Below are 12,942 nucleotides of genomic sequence, written 5' to 3'. Positions count from 1 at the left end.
AGGAGTGAGGGGAAGGGGGGGAAGGGTCACAGAGGGTGTAAAGGTCTGGGGTGCCATTTATGAGACAAGGAACCCAAGAGGAGAAGCAGGTGGATGGGTAAAGGGGGATGTATCTACCGGGGTTCTCTCAAGGAAGAAAACAAGTAAGATTGTGTGCATATGTGTGTACAGATACACGTGAAATAAATATGCTTTATTTCAAGGAGCTGATTTACATAACTGTGAGGGCTATCGAGTCTGGTTTCTAATTACAAGCTGGCAGGTTGAAAACCCAGGTAAGAGCTGAGGCTGCAGTCTGAGGGCAGAATTTCTTCCTCTGGAAAATCTCAACTGTGCTTTTCAGGCCCTTCAACTGATTGGATGAGGCCCTCCCACATTATGGAAGGTAACCTCCTTCCTTGAAGTCAACTGATGGTAGATGTGAAGCACATCTACAAAATCACTTCTCAGCAACCCCTAGATCGGTGTTTGATTAGATAACTGGGTACTGTAGTCTAGCCAAGTTGACACACAAAACTGCCCATCACGGGGGCGAATACAGGGGCTGGTCCCATGGAGAAGTGAGAGGCCCATGGGCATCCGATGAAGACTCCGGGCTGGCCAGCGCAGGTCTGAGCCCCATGCCCAGAATCCTTCCACGTCCCCATCGCCTCTCCTCTGCCAGTGGCTGAGTCCACCACCTCCCTGCCTCCAGGTCTGCGTCTGCTCTGTGCATTCCATCTTCCCTGCCGCCCCTGAGTGCACTTTCCAAAGCACACATCTCAGCCTGTCTCTTGCCAGCTTAGACCCCTCTGACAGTCCCCACTGCCCTCAGATAAAGCTCCTACTGGGCTCATAAGGTTCCTTGAGGATTGACCACAGCCTTCCCCTCCAACCTCATCCCTTCCTTGAATCCTCAACCCAAGACCAACTCCTTTCCCAAACATACCATGTTCTGCCATGCTGCTGCCTTTGCACAAACTGTTGCTCCTTCCGGGAACCACATCCTCCTCATCCCTCCAAGCCCATGCCAAATACACCTGGCCTACCTGGCAAGCTCAGAGTATACCTCCAAGACTCAATTAAAATGTTTTCTCTGTTCCTGAGCCTCACTAAGCCAAGGCAGGTACCCCTCCATGATACTTTGTGCAAGCCTGGGTTACAACACTCAGTGGGTTGTGTTCTGATCATTTTTCACATCATCCCACCATTCCACTGTGAGCTCCTTAAGAGGGCACCCCCTGCCTTATTCTTCTCAGTGTCCCCAGCACCCAGCTCAGTGCTTGGTACAAGAGGTACTCAATCTTTGCTTGTTATACGGATGGAGAAATGAAAGGATGAGTGTGGTTGGGTGGGTGAGGACAACAATTTTCTCACAACTTCTGGCTGGGCACTTCTTCTGTTCCAGGCGCTGTGCTAGGAACTCTGAATCCTGAATTAGTCCAGGCTCTAGGCTGCAGGCAGCAGAAGCAGACTTCGGCTGTCATAAGCAAAAAGGACATTCACCAGGAGGTTATCGGATGGATCACAGAATCAGAGGAGGCTATAGAAACCGACTCGGAAATGGGCAGAAACAGAGGGAGGCTAGGCAGCAGAGGCGGCGAGGTCACATCTCAGGACAGCCTGCTCAGGACACCATCACAGGCATCACTCACACCGAAGCTCCCGCAAGGCTGCCAGAACCTGAGAGCCCCACTGCCTCCTCTGCTGCAGTCCAACATGTGTGCCTCCCTCTCTGACCCACACAGCCCTTTGAGGCAGATCATCTCACCTCTATTTTACAGAAGAGGAACTTGAGGCTCAGAGAAGCCTAAGGTCACCAGACAATCAATACAGTGAGTGGGACTCGAATCAATAGCTCTCAGATGCCAAAGCCCATAGCCTTCCACTCTGTTCCACAGTCTCCTTCAACAGGTACCACCCACCATTCTTATTTAAGTGCAGTTCCCTGGATAGTGCTTTGTAGCAGCCCCGAAATTCTAATGTGCTAGCTTTTTTGTGACTGTATCTTTAGGGTATGTTTTTGGCCCTGACAGATCGTAGCAGGGAATATAAAGACAGCAAAGTCAGCACAAGAAGACCGAGCAGAGAGAGGGTCTGCACCCTGACATGGGTTGATTGAAACTGCTTCCAGGAGATGACATCTCAGCTATCCGGGGATGCCGGACAGCAGGAGCCTGGCCTGAGGCTCAGGGAGGCCTGCAGAATCTGGCCAAGGACCCGTGTCCTCACCCACCCTTCCAGCTCCCATGTGCCCACGCTGCACGTTAGCCATACAGGGCGGGCTTCGTAAAGAGCACTCAGAGGCCAGCCCTGCCGCATCCAGGGCCATGCTTTGAGGAGAAGGCCATCCTTGGTGGGGGAGTCTTCTGGAAAAGTCAAAACATGACCCTGGATGTCCTGGAGAGGTGGAGGGCAGAGCCCCAGACGAGGAACCCCAGCGCCCAATCCCAGCCCAGCTCCACCTCCACCGTTCTGTGAGCTTGGGCCAGCCTTTCTGGGCTTCGGTTTCCCTATGGCTCCGTCCTTTGTTGGCTGCCCCTGCCCTCCCACCCTCCATCTCCCACACTGGCCAAATTGTTCATAAAAAAAGATCTCAGGGTTTTTTGAGCTCTTTGGAGAGACCACATAAATGCAAGGCATTATTAGCATCATTACTATTAAATATTAATAATGACATTAGCATTGTCCATTATAAGCCTGAAAAGAAGCTCCGAGAGCCCTGGGTTGAAATGGCTAAGAGAGTAATTAGGCCCCTCTGGGCCGCAGACTCCTTCAGGCCCTCAAGCAAAATTAGGAAGGCAAATGTGGATGGGGTACTGAGATTTCCCTTCCAGCCCCCTGCTCAGTTCAACTTGGCTCCCCCGGACCCACACAAATCATGCTCTTTTCAGTCCCCAGCAACCTCATGCCAGAAATATGTTCCCCACCTCTACACTGTTTATTCCAGTTCAGGATGGACCCCCAACCCCATCCACCAAAACCTTTGCCCACCTCCTAGCTCCCACTCTCCCCCATCTGAACTGTCAGAGCAGGCATTCTCCACCGTTTATTCATCAGTCAACAGATAGTTATTTGAGTCTCTACTAGGCATCAGTCACTAGGTTAAGCTAGGGGTTGGGGTGCGGGAAACATAGGTATGAATGAGAAAATCTCTGCCTTCAGAGACTGCATAGTCGAGGGAATCATCACCAGTGTTTTGCATGGCACTTCATACAAACAGTGCCTTTAAAAGTCATATTTTAATCTACTTGTCCTCACACTATTCTAAGTTAGGAATAGGATTATTTGCATTCTGGTGATGAGAACCTGGATTCTCAGAGAAATTAAGTGTCCATCAGTGACCTGCCATTGTCCTCCAGCTGGGTCATCCAGAGCAGAGAGAGTCCAGCTCTCCTGAAGGTGAATCCAGAGTCACCCAACCCTTGAAACAGAGAAGGGCTCAGCCTCACAGGTGCACACACTCATTACAGACAGGGAAGTTGAATCCTAAAAGGGCCCAAAGGGAAGTACTAATGTTTATTGAGTGCCTACCATGTGCTTAATTCAGTGTTTTCCACCAACTAAGAGGTTTGTGTCTTCCATCCCTATTTTTCAGGTGGAGAACCTGGGACTCTGAGATTAGTGACTTGCCTGGGGCCACGCAGCCCAGAAGTAGCAGGACTATGTGTCAAGCTGGTCTGGTTTCAGAGCTTTGCCCAGACGGGCAGAGAAGGTCAGCTGAAGACGATCAGGCAGCTAATCACATGGGCCACTGTTTGCCTGGCAATGTGGTGACCCCAGAGTGGGGGCTCTCAGAAGGCATCTTGAGGGCCACTCAGCCCTGCTCAGACCACCTGCTCCCTCCTCCGGAGGCCTGCCAGGGGATCTCCAGTGGTCAAGGAGGGGCCTGTCACTCTTCCTGGAAGCTGCGGATAGACAATCCAGCTCCCACTGCCAGGTTGCTTCCAGAAAGGTTACAGCCACATTGAAGACAGACCATATCCTGTGGCTCTTGAACCCCCCATTGTTGTAGGCAGAGACATGGCTCCATAAGCACACAAACACTCCTGAGAGTGGTAGAAAATTTCTGAAGCCTGAAACCAGAGATGAAGAGCTTGGTTGCAGGAGGGGCTGGGAAAGGCCGTGTGAGGCTCGGGATTAACACCGGAGGAGAGCCACACCGTCAGGGGCCTGCATCCTGGCAGAGAGCTCCTCCCCACTGGTCCCCTGGGGCTGACCCGAGGCCCCTCCTTGACCACTGGAGATCCCCTGGCAGGCCTCCGGAGGAGGGAGCAGGTGGTCTGAGCAGGGCTGAGTGGCCCTCAAGATGCCTCCTGAGAGCCCCCACTCTGGGGTCACCACATTGCCAGGCAAACAGTGGCCCATGTGATTAGCTGCCTGATCGTCTTCAGCTGACCTTCTCTGCCCGTCTGGAAGTCTGTGGAAACCCAACTTGGAGATGAGGAGTCCTGCTTCAGACAACAGGAAGACACACTGATTAGCCCCAGAAAGGAGAGGTGCCCCTTGTAATCAACTGTGCTGAGGCTTCTGGGATCTGACAGGCACTAAAAAGAGTATACTGCCTTGGCTCTGCCCACCCCAGAGGGGTCTGTGATGGGGGCTGGAGTACGTGGGTGCTGGAGTCAGACTAGCATTCTCTGCTTCTCCTCTTGTTTACTTTGAGTGGGTTCTTCAATCTCTCTGAGCCTCATCTGTAGAGTGAGCATAATAATAACAACACATATCCCCCCGGGTGGCCAATTCAGATAAAGCACTTAGTACAGTTCCTGGCTCGTTGGAGACACTCAAGTTGTTGTTAATAATTTATACAATAATTAATAATAATATTATAAAATGCTGTTGCCATTATCAATCTAATGGACCGCAAGCAAAACTCAGCCTAGACCCCCAAAGGCTCAGCCCACTCTTTTGTTAGAAACAGAAGCACCTTAGAGGCAGTGAGGAGCCCCCAAGCACCCCAAATCCCTCTGAGATGAAACTTTGAGAGATACTGCCCCAAATCCAGTCCTGGGCTCAGTTAGCACTCTAGTTTGCACTTACTGTGGCTTCTGGAGCCCACCTGGGCAGGGCAAGCAGGTTGCAGAGGGGTCTGAGAACATCTTAGAGCCCCTAGTCACCTGTGTCATTGGGGTGGGAACCGTGGCCTCCCCAAGGACCCAGCCCCTACCACAAGGGCAGCAGCTGTCCTAAAACAGTCACAAAGACAGCAGTGTCAATCTGAAGCAATCCTCCCTGCAAGCATTTCCTGACTGTTGGCCCCTGAGTCAGCCAATGCCCGGTCCATCTCTCCCAGGGCAGCAGCAGAGCCACCCCCTCTTGGCAGCCATTTGTGCTTGGAGAGAACTCAGGGCGCTCTCCTCGGAGCCTTGGTTGACTTGGGTGGGGTCAGAGGGCAGGGCTCACCTCAGAAGCCTGAGGCCAACGTGCCAGCGTCAGGAAGACAGACAGACAAGGACAATGTGGGCAGAGGCAGATAAAGGAAGAACATCCTGGAAGGGACTTGCACAGCAGCAGTCTAAGTTATCCAGGAGACGTGGCCCACACAGCCTCCATCGGGAACGAGGAAGACTGTCCCCGAGCTGGGAAAGCTCCATGCAGGGGCAGCAGAAGGCCCGGGGGGAGAGCAGATGGGACCCGGGCAGGCATTCGGGCTTCGGAGGCTGAGCTACAGACCCTCCCTTGGACCAGACCTCCTCCTCCCTTTCCAGGCCCCTTCTCTGTCGACCCAGGCCCATCCCAAGCCTCTGTGTCCCCCTCCACTCAAAAATACATGGAGCCATGCTCCAGGCTTGATAGGTGTGTCCCCTGAAAGCTCTGACATTGGCCTGGCCCCACCAGCAGCTTCAGCATCTGGACCGCTCACTGGTCTCGTCTGTGCGAGCTAGTCAGCAGGTGGAGCGGGGTAGGGGCACAGTGACAGCCTGCCAGGCCCTCAGCCGCCACAGGCGGCTCGTTCCTCCTCCTCCAGGCCCCAGCCTTCCGGGGCACGCCTGCCACACGACAGGAGCAGAGAGGGAGAGACGTGTCACTCACTGGGTGAGCACCTAGAGTCTCAGAGCCGGCAGGGACCCTGGCCATCTTTAGTCCCTTCAGGTTATCAGTGAGGCTCGAGAAGACAGAGCACTCAGCCTAGAACACTCAGTCAAGCTAGTTGCAGAGATCCAGACTCTTAACCTAGTGGGCTTTTCATGACAACACACTGCTGGCTGGTTGAAAATGGGCTTGGATCCATACACGGTTATGTGAAAAGTGGCTCAAGGTCTACTATATAATTTTAAACTATTTTCCCAATCAATGATATATGAGGTGGTCCATTTGCATAAAATAGTACTAGTAACCCATGTAATTATTTACATGAAAATAATAAACCCAGAGGCATGTAATTTAAACGTTAAGGTACGTTCACTTAAAATTTCCTCTAACGTTCGGTTACCTTGACCAAGAGCCCACATTACTTTTATAAAGAGGGGAAACAATAAAGACGATCGGAGGCAGCCCTCCACCCCACTCGCCCCGCACCTCAGGCAGGGATTTCTAATTTGCAGCCCTTCCTCTAAGAGTCGATTCCATGGAGTTTGCCTCCATGAGTCTCTGGGGTTTGAGGACTAAGAGCCACTCTTGTGCTTCTCACCGCACCCTCTCCAGTCCTTCAGCTCGGGGCTGGGCAGGGAGGGCGGGGGCAGCCGACCAGGCTGCGCAGGAGCTGAGCTGCCCGAGCCTCATGGAAGAAGTGCCCCGGCCCCTAAACACGGGAAGCAAATCAGGTAAAGCAGGGCGGCTGGGGAAGGGAGGGGCCGGGGAGCGTCTCCAGGCTGAGACCGAGCCAGCCAGTGAGCGGCGCCGGCGAGAGGGCGGAGCACATCTCGGTGCAGAGATGCTGCAGTGAACCGGCGGCACACACGCGCACACACACACGCACACGCGCATAGGCGCGCCCTCGCCCGCCGCTGCACCAGGACAGCAGCGAGCGCTGGGGCTGAGGCTAGCGGAGCGGAGGAGGGCGGCCCGGGGCCGGCAGCCTGGCTGGCTCGGCTCCACGCGCGCGTGAGCGGCGTCCCCCGTCCCCGGCCCACACCCTCCTTGCATCCCAGGTAGGTGCCAGCCGCTTTTGTCTCCTCCAGCCCAGGGGCTTCCCGGGGCACCGCTGTGGGCAGGGACTGTGTGCTCAGTTCCTTTGCGGGGGGGCAGGGGACAGGGGCAGGGCAGGAACCCCAGCCGCTGGCAGGGGCCGGTCTGACTTCTCACCCCAACCCCCCAGGGTCTGCCGGGACCCAAGACCCTCTCCGCCCTGTCGACGTAGGTGGCACCCCGCAGGGCCCTAGCAGGCCAGGCCTGGCTGGGAATCTGATCCCCAAAAGTATGTCCAGGAGCTCAAGCCACAGGCTGGCAGCAGTGGCTGCCCCCAGAGTGGGCAGAGGCCATCGCCCCTGCCCTGTGCCCCTGGCCCAGGGTTTGACTGTCCGTGAGGCCAGGCCCCTGTACCCTGGCCTGCCGTGTCCCTGGATGGGAGCAAACCTGGCTGCCTAGATGTGAGGCCGCCCTGGGCCTGCCTGCCTGTGCAGGGTGACCTCTTTATAAAGTCCTGCTTCTGTTAGACAGAGGGGGAGGCTGTGGGAGGTGAGGGGAGACTGGAGCGCAAGTTTAGGCAAAGGCCCATCCAGGAGCCTGGACTTAGGGAGGAAAACCTGGGTCAAGTCACATCCCTTCTGCCCTGCCCACCTCCCCGTCTCCTCGGGTCCCCCTATCCTCACCGGTGGCAATGAAGGAGAAGGAGTCGCAGAAGTTTGACTTTCCAGTGGGGGAAGGGATGGAGCCAGAAGGGGAAGGGGTGCCATGTCGGGGGTCTTGCAAGAGAAGGCAGTCCTCCTGTCCAGCTCCATGGGGCTCACCTGGCCAGAGGTGGGGGGCGCAGCCATCACCTCCTCTAGGAGGGCTCCCCACATCTGGGGAGCGAGGATGGGGTGAGTTGAGACAGCGCCTGTGGAAGGAGAGCATTCACCCTGCACGGGGACAAAGCCATAGACCGCTGGGGGCTGAGCCTGAGTCTTAGGGGAAGAGCTGTCAGTCAAGGTTGTTTAGAGGTTCAGGAATCTAGAGCTGTGAGTACCCATGACCCTTGCCCCGGAGAACCTGGATTTGCTCGCCCCCAGGTTTCCTGCTGCTAACTTCCCCCTGCTTCACATCCAGCCTGCAACGGGTCAGACTCCTCTCACCCTTGCCTTCCGGCCTGACCCCCAAAGCCCTGGCCTCCCTCCCCAGCCCAGCTGGCATCCTGTCCTTCTGCCCAAAGGGAGGCAGGAAGAGGACGACTCTACATTAGCCAGGGTGTCACTGGTCTGATCTCTGATCGCATTCCTGGCGGCCGTCTGGGACTCCTCTCCCAGCCTCCCAGCCAGAGAGCCCTCAGCGTCCCTGCCTCCCAGGGGCCCTCAGAGAGACCTGACGAGACTGAGGGAGCGCCCCCTCTGGGAGCGGCTAGAGATGGGGCGGAGATGTGCCCGACCCTGGCCTTGGGAGCAGGGAGATCCACGCCGCACCCTGGGCACCCAGCCACCCAACCCTCTCCAGCCAGGCTGAACATCCCCTCGAGGAAGGCTTTCACCCTGAGGTCAGAGTTCTCCCTCCTTCCCCATGAGATCTACCAGGAGCCCCCAGCCATCAGGAGGGGGTGTGAGGTGAGACAGACATGGAGGGCCCGCTAAGCCCACTGCAGCTAAGTCCCCGACGCCCACCTCTCCTTCTGGGGCCCCCCGAGCGGTGGGGGACGCAGAAGCACACTGCCTGAGCAGAGGGGCCCCCCCGCCGCTCTTACTCCCCACCCAGCGTACACCCCCCAAGCTCTCTCTGCACGCTCCCTGCCGGTCAAATGCACTGTCCCCCCCACCCCACACCATTCCCCACCGGATTTCACTCCTTATGCAACTCCCTTCCATCACCTTCTCTGCCAGCAGTTGTTTAAATAGACACGTGTGGGAAGGGCCTCTGAGGCAGTGTGCTCAGCAGGATGGTCTCTGACTAGCTGACCAGACTCGCTCCTCAGGAGCAGTACTAAGAAGGAGATGCCCCCAAAGTGTCTTCTCTGACTTGAAGACCATTGGGGAAGCCGCGCCCTTTGAGAAGGCACGGTGTCCCCCACCCCCAGAGATGTCCTCAGCCAAATGTTTGTGAGAAAGCTTATCTCAGAAGCCTGAGGTCAGAACCACAGGGTTGATTCACAGGAAAAGAAGAACTAGAGCAACAGATATGCTAGTGAAGCAAGAGGGGCTGAAGCTAGACTGTAGGAGCGACTTCCTCAGCAGAAAAGACGAGCCATGAGGGGCTGGGGCAGCCTTCTTTCCCATGACTGGAGCCGGCCAAGCTGAGAGGCACTTCTGCCTGGAAGTAGAAGTTGGGCTGGATGACCCCGTAAATTTCTCCCAGCCTCAGGTCGTCCTCCAGTAAATGATACAGGCAGGAGTGACTCAGGAATCCATGAGCAGACAGACATCCTTTTCTCTCCCTCTTCCATGCTGGCCAGCTCTCACCCTTCTGGACCGCCCTGATCGAGACCAAACCCCCGGGGCTCTGCTGACTTGGAATATTCATGGAAGTTTTCGTGGGTTCTGTGCCCTGATGGTAACCATCCTGGAGTGAAGAAGTCCTTCCACGGGTTCAATGAATTCTCTTGCTATAAACTGAGCCCATGTTTCCTTGTCTACCCAAAGAGGGTGCAAACCACAGCTAAGGTGTGTGATGGTCTCACCCAAAACCAAGCACACTCCATCCCTCCCAGGACACGTGCTGACCCAAGGGCACCTCTGCTTCTTTATCTGACTACTCCCACCCCACACTCAGGGCACCCACCCTGATGAAACCAGCTGGTCTCCTCCAGCCTAGATCCTCTCCATGTCTGCCCACCCCATAGGCCAAAAAGTTTCTCCACCCTGGCTCTGGCGAAGGGTGGCCCTCCTGCAGCGTAGCCCCACAGGTGCCATTAACTTGGGCCCGAGAGGAGAAACTAGACAAAGGGGAGGAGCAAGTGCAAACCCAGCCTGACCAGCCTGTCCAGAAACTGAGGGGAATCTCCTCTCAGCAGAGATGAGGGGATGTGCAAAATTGCTCCACTGATTTCTTCCTGATTTGGATCTTCCAAACCAAGTTGGAACAATTGCTCCCACTCCTGATGTCGCAGAAAGGGGCCCTCCTCCCAAAGCCCTCTCCCCTTCTGCCCCAGACCACACACTTAGCAGGCAGGCAGGCAGGCAGGAACCCTGGAGTCTAGGCACTGCGTGCCCCACCTCCAGGTCCTCTCAGAAGCCAGCAGAGCTCTCCCCTTCTGTCCACTCCCCACTTTGAGGGGTCTCTTCAGTGGAGAGGGTGGGCACAGGAGGGAAAGACCCCAGACCACAGATCGAGGGCCGACTCCTCCAGCCCAGGGCCCAAAGCTTAGGCAGATCTGCAAGCCTGGGAGTCCTGGCTCTCCCTGTTGGGCACGGTTGTGCCGGGGCAGGGCCTCAGGGCGCCAGCTGCAAATACAAAGAGCCTGCAGAGAAGAGCAGGGCCCAGGAGGGAGGCAGCACATGGAGCAGGCTGGGGCGGGACCCTCGGCAAGGCTGCCCTGTCCCCAGGCAGTCCCTGTTCCCACAGGGACTGAGAGGTTTCCCCTCCCACCCAACACACCCAGGGACCTGCTCCAGCTCAGGACACCAGCCGCCCACCACCGAGGCCTTGCAGGCACAGTTCTCTTCCCACCAGCTTCTGCCCCACTGGGCATGCAGCCCCACGAGGCCACTGCGGACCCCATCCTCCCAGGGGTGTGGAGATGGTTTAGACCTTTCTGGAAGATGGTGGTCCCGTCCCAGGACCCTTTCATAGGCAATTCCTTTCATAGCCAGAGTCCTCCTCTCATCTTAGACCCCACAGGCAGGAGGTGGGGCAGCTGATGAGAAGTACCTGCTTGGGGGAGCCCACGTGTGTGTCCAAGCCAGGCCCCCTCCTGCACGCACGGTGTCTGGGTGTGGCTCTGAGTACCCTGTGTCCTCGTCTGGAGCGGCACGCCTGTGGGTGCTGGCCCAGGCCCACCACAGCCGTGGGAGTGAAGGAGGAAGGCACCTGTCCAGAGAGGCGGGGGGTGGGGAGTCTGTCAGCGCTCTCGATCCATGTGAGTGTGGCCCAACGTTGTGACCGTGTGTCTGTGGGCGCACTTGTGTGCCCCTCGGTGTGCTGGTGCCCGCGCTTGAGACTGGTGAGGGTTCTCAGTGACAAGCTCTGATGTTTCTCAAGCATTTACTATGGGCCAGGAATGGTGCCGACCTCACAGGAGTCCCGGGAGGCGGGCACTACCCTTCTCATCCCCATTTTGCAGATGGAAACTGAGACTCAGAGAAGTTCAATAACAAACAGTAACTGGGGTTATTCCAGTTAGTTATACTAAGGTTACACTGGCTAGTAAGCATGAGGCCTGTCAACACCAGACCCCCTCTTTAAGCAGTGTGCCAGGTGGTAGGGAACCCAGGGTGCTCCTGTAATCCCTGGTGGCTTATAATAAGTCACTGACTCTCCTCCCTCAACGGGGCTCCTAACTCCTTCTTTTCCAACCCCCACTCATCCCAAACCTGCTCAGATCTCCTTTGTCAGGGGAAAGGAGAGACAGGTTCCAGGGCCGGGAACTCAGTACCCTAGGGGAAGCACTTGGGCGGAGGGCATCTTTCATTTGCTGATTGGCCCTGAGCAGGGGTCCTCAACCCAGCAGACCCTGGTGGGGTCCAGCTCCCAGCCTCCCACCCCCCAGTTGTCTTCCAGATCTTTGTCTCCTGGCCCAGCAACTCAGCCAGCTCCCCCTGAACCTCAAGCGGCCTATGAACTCCCACGTTCTCTCGGGATGGGTCCCAAATAGTGCCAGCCTGTGCCCGCCTGTGACAGGCTGCGCCTGCCCCCCTGTACCAGGGCGGCTGCCTGGGGCCAGCTCTGGGGCTGGCATAGCTCCACTCCAGCCCGAGCTCCATCCTGGGCATTCTAGAAAGCGTCACAGGGCTGGTGTGGGAGATGATTGGCCCCTGAGGCTCTTGAGCACATCCCCCGGTTGCATTCAGCTGGGCAAGGGCTCTGCAAGGGTGGTGGTGTTGTTTTTCCTGCCCCCCTCCCCAATGCTTAGCACAGTGCCTGGCACACAGTGTTAAATATGCAATGGGGACATGCAGGACAAGGCTGGATGCCAGTGCCTCGTATCAGGGAGGCAGTGAGGTCCAATCTCTGACCCAGGCTCTGTGGTGGGAGCGGGGGAAGAGGAGGGTGGGTGTGTGTGTGGGGGGTGTTCACACAAGGCCTTGGCACACAGCGGCCTTGGCTCAGTACACATCTGTTTGAGCTGATCAGCCTCTCATGCTCCCAGAGGACAGCCCTAGACGAGCCCGGTCCCAGCCCCTCCCCACCTCTCCTCTGGGGCGGCGGGTCTCAGACCCGAGGGCTGCCCAGGGCCCTTGAACCTAGAGGTGACTGATTAAAGTCAGAGATCGTGTTATTCATGATGTGTTATAATTACTTACAGTAAGAGAAATAACCAGGGCTTTCCTGGTGGCTCAGTGATAAACGAATCCATCTGCCGATGCAAGAGATGCAGGTTTGATCCCTGGATGGGGAAGATCCCCTGGAGAAGGAAATGGCAACCCACTCCAGTATTCTTGCCTGGAAAGTCCCATGGACAGAGGAGTTTGGCGGGCTACAGTCCTTGGGGTCGCAAAGAGTCAGACATGACTTAGCAACTGCTGCTGCTGCTAAGTCGCTTCAGTCGTGTCCGACTCTGTGCGACCCCATAGACGGCAGCCCACCAGGCTCCCCCGTCCCTGGGATTCTCCAGGCAAGAACACTGGAGTGGGTTGCCATTTCCTTCTCCAGTGCATGAAAGGGAAAAGTGAAAGTGAAGTCACTCAGTCGTGTCTGACTCTTAGCAACCCCATGGACTGCAGCCTACCAGGCTCCTCC

At 56.4% G+C, this 12,942-nt stretch overlaps 1 protein-coding gene across 1 annotated transcript in view; it reads left to right on the top strand.

The window, feature by feature from the left end:
- The first annotated feature begins 6,830 nt into the window (after positions 1-6,830).
- Positions 6,831-12,942, top strand: part of CNTN2 (contactin 2) — a 34,352-nt gene continuing 28,240 nt past the window's right edge. Inside the window, exon 1 of the mRNA XM_081490918.1 lies at positions 6,831-7,073. The gene's annotated coding sequence lies outside the window, so the exon portion shown is untranslated. The remainder of the gene's footprint in view (positions 7,074-12,942) is intronic.

This window comes from Giraffa tippelskirchi, chromosome 5 (assembly GCF_054371585.1).
Source record: "Giraffa tippelskirchi isolate mGirTip1 chromosome 5, T2T-mGirTip1v1.2.pri, whole genome shotgun sequence".
NCBI lineage: Eukaryota > Metazoa > Chordata > Mammalia > Artiodactyla > Giraffidae > Giraffa > Giraffa tippelskirchi.
This window is presented reverse-complemented; position numbering and strand designations above follow the sequence as displayed.